General features: G+C 40.2%; 1 pseudogene; it reads left to right on the forward strand.

Moving 5' to 3' along the window:
• Positions 1–6,433: 6,433 nt before the first annotated feature.
• LOC104992068 lies at positions 6,434–7,682 on the forward strand (annotated as a pseudogene).
• The last annotated feature ends 147 nt before the right edge of the window (positions 7,683–7,829 follow it).

The raw sequence follows: 7,829 nt of genomic DNA on the forward strand, positions 1-7,829 counted from the left end.
TAAAGATCTAAACGTAAGACCAGAAACTATAAAACTCCTAGAGGAGAACATAGGCAAAACACTCTCTGACATACATCACAGCAGGATCCTCTATGACCCACCTCCCAGAATATTGGAAATCAAAGCAAAAATAAACAAATGGGACCTAAGTAAACTTAAAAGCTTCTGCACAACAAAGGAAAGCTATAAGCAAGGTGAAAAGACAGCCTTCAGGATGGGAGAAAATAATAGCAAATGAAGCAACTGACAAACAACTCATCTCAAAAATATACAAGCAACTCCTACAGCTCAATTCCAGAAAAATAAATGACCCAATCAAAAAATGGGCCAAAGAACTAAATAGACATTTCTCCAAAGACATACAGATAGCTAACAAACACATGAAAAGATGCTCAACATCACTCATTATAAGAGATATGCAAATCAAAACCACTATGAGGTACCATTTCACACCAGTCAGAATGGCTGTGATCCAAAAGTCTACAAGCAATAAATACTGGAGAGGGTGTGGAGAAAGGGGAACCCTCTTACACTGTTGGTGGGAGTGCAAACTAGTACAGCGACTATGGAGAACAGTGTGAAGATTCCTTAAAAACCTGGAACTAGAACCACCTTGTGATCCAGCAATCCCACTGCTGGGCATACACACTGAGGAAACCAGAAGGGAAAGGGACACGTGTACCCCAATGTTCATCGCAGCACTGTTTAAAATAGCCAGGACATGGAAGCAACCTAGATGTCCATCAGCAGATGAATGGATAAGAAAGCTATGGTACATATACACAACGGAGTATTACTCAGCCATTAAAAAGAATACATTTGAATCAGTTCTAATGAGGTGGATGAAACTGGAGCCTATTATACAGAGTGAAGTAAGCCAGAAAGAAAAACACCAATACAGTATACTAATGCATATTTATGGAATTTAGAAAGATGGTAACAATAACCCTGTACATGAGACAGCAAAAGAAACACTGATGTATAGAACAGTCTTTTGGACTCTGTGGGAGAGGGAGAGGGTGGGATGATTTGGGAGAATGGCATTGAAACATGTATAATATCATATATGAAACAAGTCGCCAGTCCAGGTTCGATGCACGATACTGGATGCTTGGGGCTGGTGCACTGGGATGATGACCCAGAGGGATGGTATGGGGAGGGAGGAGGGAGGAGGGTTCAGGATGGGGAACACATGTATACCTGTGGCAGATTCATTTTGATATATGGCAAAACCAATACAATATTGTAAAGTTTAAAAATAAAATAAAATTTAAAAAAAATAATAATAAAATGAAGGGCTCAATTTGAACGCAACATCATTAACTACCCAGTGTTTGGCTACAGTATATACCAAGAGTATATTTGGAAGGCCTTCAGAGCCCCAAACTATCAATATAAAGAAAACCATTAAACAGTCTAAATCACTAGACATCTAGACACCAAGTTCTAATATAAGAGCTCTTAAGCATGGACAAACTTCACAAGTACCATGAACTTGGACAAGGGAAAAATTCTATCTTCATTTTCCTTTGACTTCCATCATGTGTATGAAACCACAATATTATTTGAGTATCCCTGACTTTCTCAAACAATAGAAATCACAGATCTTTCCAACCCCCACTGCATATGTTACAGATCTCAAAATAGCTTTAAAGCTCATCCACTACTTCTAAATTAAGTTACATGCCCTGCCACAGAACAGACATGACCAGAGCCATCAGGGTATTAGTCATCAAACTATGAAAACAGAATTGGTGACTGTCGTAAAACAAAGAGTTTGGCTGGCCTTCGTCCCAGTTCCTAGGAAGTACCTTCTAAATCCTTGGAATGTACTTAGTAACAGGAGTGCTTTTGATTTATGATCCCCTAGATAGTTTGTGCTAACAAGATGACTCACCAAAAAGATCAACTAGGGGATTAGAGAATTGGGATTTTGAATCCCCTGACAGCAGTCAATTTTCAAGGAGAGAAGCTAAAGATTGGGCTCAACCTTATGGCCAATGATTCAATCACCCATGCTTACATAACAAAGCCCCAGTAAAACACTTTGGACAGCCAATCTTCCCTGGTCAGCAATACTCCAGCCCTACACACCGTTACATATCCATGTGCAGGACAGTGATACTCCTGACTCCACCAAAGAAAACTGGATGATCCCCACCCAGATTATTACAGACCTCGTCCTGTGTGTTTCTCCTTTTGGGTGGTCATGGGGATTTGGATCCTTTTCTGCTATAATGAAACTGTAGCATTTTCCTGAGTTCTATGAGTTCTCTAGTAAATTCTCAAATCTGAGGTGGTCATGGGAATCCCTGACTTTGTAACCCAGGTGGTCAGAAATGTGGATGGCTTGTGGACCAAGTTTATTGCTGGTGTCTGCAGTGAGGGTAGTTTTATGGAGGACAATGCTTCAGCCTGTAAAGTGTAGCCTCACTCTGAGCAGCTAGCGTCTTAGGATTATATGCACTGACCCACACATCTATAATGCTCTCCTGTATTCCCTATCATCAATTATTTATGGCTCAATATGCTACAGTCCATGGGGTGGCAGAGTCAGACACGACTGAATGACTGAATAACCAACAACAAATGTGAAAGGTCAAAGGCCACCTCAATTCACTCTCTGATGAACATCAAGAACTACCATTTCCGTACCTTAAAATATAAAAACTGTTTACCTATATGTCTTATCTGCCACATAATACAGAAACAAAAAAGCACTATTACTAAAGTTTTAATATTTTAGTTAACTATTTAGATGTTTAAATTTATTTCTCCTTTGCTCCCTTGTATTTAACTTACTGTATTCAGAAACATTCTGAGAAGGTATCCACAGGTTTCGCCAGACTGCCAAAAGACCCATGACAAAACCACTCCTGCCTAAAACCACTGGCAAAAAAACAGCTCCGAATCTTCGGTGTGTCTCTACAAGGACACACAGGAATCACTGTGAGGAGCAGACAATCCTGGTACTGACGGACTAGAGTCACTGTGACGGCCTGGTGACTTAGACCACTCACCTGAGAGCTAGAATAGTAACATAAAATCTGGAAGAACAACACTAACAAAAACTATCGGGAACCAGGGTTTCTTATAGGAATGGTTAATTCCAGGTAAAGGGGAGGAAATACATGAAGAGCTTGGAACATCTTGCGCATACCAGAAGCCAGGAAGTTATCCAACTTAAGAAGGTATCACTGGAGTAGTGTCACAGAGACAAAGGGGGTTCTTTTACATTATTTTCTTGACTGTTATATCATTCACCCTCTGTATCTAAGTTGCACATCCACAGATTCAACCTACCTTAGATAAAGAATATTCAAGGGAAAAAAATTTCAGAAAGTTCCCCCATGGCACTGGTAACTACTTACACAGCTTTTATGTTGCGTTTGCAACCACTTATGCAGTACTTATGTTGCATTTGGTATTACAAATAATTTAGAAATGACACAGTATATGGGAGGGTGTGCAGAGGTTACATGCAAAAACTATGTCATTTTATGGAAGAGACTTGAGCATCCATGGCTTTCTTCAGGGGATTCTAGAATCAATCCCCCGCAAATACTGAGGAACAACTGTATATGACTGAAAATGTCCACAGGCCAAAACTTGAACACACACACTGACACATACCCTAATCAAATGCTTGCAGGTATCAAAGAATTTTAAGATAGTGCTTCCAGAGGTAGGGCCTTGAGAGGTAAACCCCAAATTTGCAACCACTTTTATCCCTGAGGGTAACGGCCAAATGTTTGGGGCAGCTAAAGGTAACAACTTTGCAAGGTGAGGGGCCAAAGGCCAGAACCCAGGGACTACCAAAGGAAGGAGGGGGCTAGTATACCCATCTCTCTGTAAGATGAAATCCTGAACTGCTCTTGGGATCTGAGGGAATGGTAGGTAAGAAACCTAGCTGCAACTCATCTCTACCTTAAAACTTAACTGAGATTATCCTAAACCACCTAATCCCTCAGATGTCTGGCAGAGCAAGCATAAATCCTCTCCAGGAATACCATCCCAGAGCCCAAATTATCTCAAACAATTTAAAAAATATAATCTAATACATGTGCAACCATGTAAGTTAACCCACAAAGAGACAAAATAAAAACAAGCTGCAACAACAAACAACAACAACCAAAAAAAGCAAGACCCACTAATGTCTAAATAGCCTCTTGATGAAAGTGAAAGAGAATGAAAAAGTTGGCTTAAAGCTCAACATTCAGAAAACGAAGATCATGGCATCCAGTCCCATCACTTCATGGGAAACAGATGGGGAAACAGTGGACACATGGCTGACTTTATTTTTCTGGCTCCAAAATCAGTGCAAATGGTGATTCCAGCCCTGAAATTAAAAGACACTTGCTCCTTGGAAGGAAAGTTATGATCAACCTAGACAGCACAATAAAAAGCTTTGCCAACAAAGGTCCGTCTAGTCAAGGCTATGGTTTTTCCAGTGGTCATGTATGGATGTGAGAGTTGGACTATAAAGAAGGCAGAGTGCCGAAGAATTGATGCTTTTGAACTGTGGTGTTGGAGAAGACTCTTGAGAGTCTCTTGGATTGCAAGGAGATCCAACTAGTCCATCCTAAAGGAGATCAGTCCTGGGTGTCCATTGGTGAGACTGATGTTGGAGCTGAAACTCCAATACTTTGAGTTTTGAAATTCCAATACTTCTCATCAGCCACCTGATAAGAAGAGCTAACTCATTTGAAAAGACCCTGATGCTGGGAAAGATTGAGGGAAGGAGGAGAAGGGAACAACAGAGGATGAGATGGTTGGACAGCATCACCGACTCGATGGACATGAGTTTGAGTGAACTCCGGGAGTTGGTAATGGACAGGGAGGCCTGGCGTGCTGCGGTTCATGGGGTCACAAAGAGTTGGACATGACTAAACTGAACTGAACTGGGCTGCCGGCTATTGCAGTTACAAAATTATCCTTTAAAGTAAGTTATGGGAGGAAGGCTACAGGAATAAATAAATAAATGAAAAAACATCTGCAACTATCACATTCAAAGTGATTAAAAATGAAATATAAAACTCTGGTAGAAAACTACTACAGAATCAGATTTTCCAGAAGTGAAAAAACACAGTAAACTCAATGGACAGATTATCAGTAAGCTAGTTTCGTTAAAAATTAGTGAACAAAGGGAGATCAGAAAAAATATCAAGAATGAAGCATGCAAAGAGTAAATAAAACATCAGGAAAATCTCACAAGTATTTTAATGGCGTGGAGGGTTGGGAGACAGGGCAGCAGAAATACATTAAAAAACAATGACTGCAAACGTCTCAAAAGAATAAAAAGCATTACCACAGATTCAGTAAGACCTGTAAACACAAAATATAAATTAAAAAATACATAAAATACAAAATATAAATACAAAAATTACAAAATATAAACACACAAAATATAAATTTAAAAAAAATCACAAAAACTGTTCAAAACGAAAGACGAAATAAATAAATAAAAAGCATGAAGTAAAAAAGAGTCTATCCATGACAGCAAATACTAAACTGACAGTTTACTTAATAAAAAAAATAAATAAAAGCTGAAAATGTAATTCAGTAAGTTCTTTCAATACCTTAGAAGAAAACTGACAAGTTAAAACTCTATACATATCAAAAATATCCTTCAAAAAGAAAAATCAATTTGAGATATTTTTAAACTAACACAAACTCATAGAATTCACTATGAGGAGTCACACAACAGGGGAGAAACAAAGACTGCTCTTCAGGCAGAAGGAAAACGAAACTGGACTTGGACTGACTGGAATTACAGCAAGGAATGAAGAGCAATGAAAAGGGTTAAGGTAAATGGCCAGTACTAGGGGAACTCCCTGGAGGTCCAGGGGTCAGGACTTTGCCCTCCAATGCAGGGGACATGCATTGACCCCTGGTCACTGAACTAAGATCCCACCACTCGCTGGAACTAGTGAGGCTGCACGCCACAAGTGGAGAAAAGTCCACAGGCAGTTACGAAGAGCCCGCCTGCGGCAGCAAAGATTCCACGTGCAGCAACCAAGATCTGACATAGTCAAATGAGGGGTTTTTAAAACAATAAATAAATGGTGATTACTGGACAAATTAATAATGTATAAGATAAAATATACACAGTTAAAATAGCATCAACTGAGCTACATAAGTGAAAATAAAATAAATGGAGTTTCAGCGTCCACAAAGAGGGGGAAATAACCAAACGTTAGATTTTGACAAGTCAGCGACCCGTGTTTTAAGTAACCTTGAGGTCAGCAGAGTTAAAAAAAAAAAAAGACATCCAAAAAACTGAGGAAAAGACATAGAACAGGTACAATAAACAGAAAACACAAGAACACATTTAAACCCACTAGAGAAGGAAATGGCAACCCACTCCAGTATTCTTGTCTGGAGAATCCCAAGGACGGAGGAGCCTGGTGGGCTACAGTCCATGGCGTTGCAAAGAGTCAGACACGACTGAGCAACTTCACTTTCATGTTAGTCATTTTGTTAAACATCAATAGACCAAACACTCCAGTTACAAGAAATATTGTCAGACTAGATTTTTTAAATCCCAGCTATGTATTGTTGACAACAGAAAAATAGAAAGTATGCAGAAAGACTGCAAATACAAGTTAAAAAAATTAAAAGGCACACACTATACCAACTAATCAGAGAAAAGATAATGCAATTACATTAATATTAAGCTAATCGAACTTTACCTCTAATACTACTTTTGCCTTAAAGGACACATTATTTTAAAAGACTCAGTGGTGAGGAAAATATACAATGCTAAACATGTATGCACCTAGTAACATAACCACAAAATAGATAAAGCAAAAATTATCATTAAGGAGAAACAGACAAATGCAAAATAAGCATACCAATACATTTCTCTTGATAACCAATACAACCAGCAAACCAAAGGCATAAAAGGACAAGAAGAATTTAACACAACTAGCAAAGCTGAACTAACAAATATAAAACACTGCATCCAACAAAGTTCAAGCATGTTCTTTCCAAGCACACACAGGTCATCTACAAAAACTGATCAAAGCAGTGGTGTGGCGCACAGCAGCAGAAAGAATGTGCTCGCCCACACTACTCCACATCTGTGGTAGCAGCAGCAGCGTCCATGATCTAGTTGCCAACAAGGAGCTCTCTGTCAGCGCGCAGGAGCTACACACTCTCCAGGTGAGCAGCCAGGAGACAGTCGCCCAGATCAAGGCTCATGTATGTAGTCTCACTGGAGAGCACTGCTCCAAAGGATCAAGTCCTGCTCCTGGCAGGCACGCCCGGAGAGGATGAGGTTACCCTGGGCCAGTGTGGGTTAGAGGTTCTGGGCACTCTGGAAGTAGCCAGCCTCATGGTTGGTCCATGGTTCCCTGGCCCCTGCTGGGAAAGTAAGGGTCAGACTCTGAAGGTGCCAAACAAGACGAAAAGAAGACAGACTGGGCCAAGAAGCCTATGCAGTAGAACCAGCACTTTGTCAGTGTTGTGCCCACTTTGGGCAAGAAGGGCCCCAGTGCCAACTCTCAAGTCCTCCATAACCTTGGCTTTCTCTAATAAAGCCACTTAGCCCAATCATTAAAAAAAAAAAAAGAACCTGATCAGATTATATGTCAGGCCATAAAGCAAGCTTCAAAAAATGTCATAAGCTTTTAATTATATAGTATTCTGCTGCTGCTGCTGCTAAGTCACTTCAGTCATGTCCGACTCTGTGCGACCCCATTGACGGTAGCCCACCAAGCTTCCCCGTCCCTGGGATTCTCCAGGCAAGAACACTGGAGTGGGTTGCCATTTCCTTCTCCAATGCATGAAAGTGAAAAGTGAAAGTGAAGTCAGTCGGGTCCGACTCT

Source organism: Bison bison, unplaced genomic scaffold (genome assembly GCF_000754665.1).
Source record: "Bison bison bison isolate TAMUID 2011002044 unplaced genomic scaffold, Bison_UMD1.0 scf7180017864209, whole genome shotgun sequence".
NCBI lineage: Eukaryota > Metazoa > Chordata > Mammalia > Artiodactyla > Bovidae > Bison > Bison bison.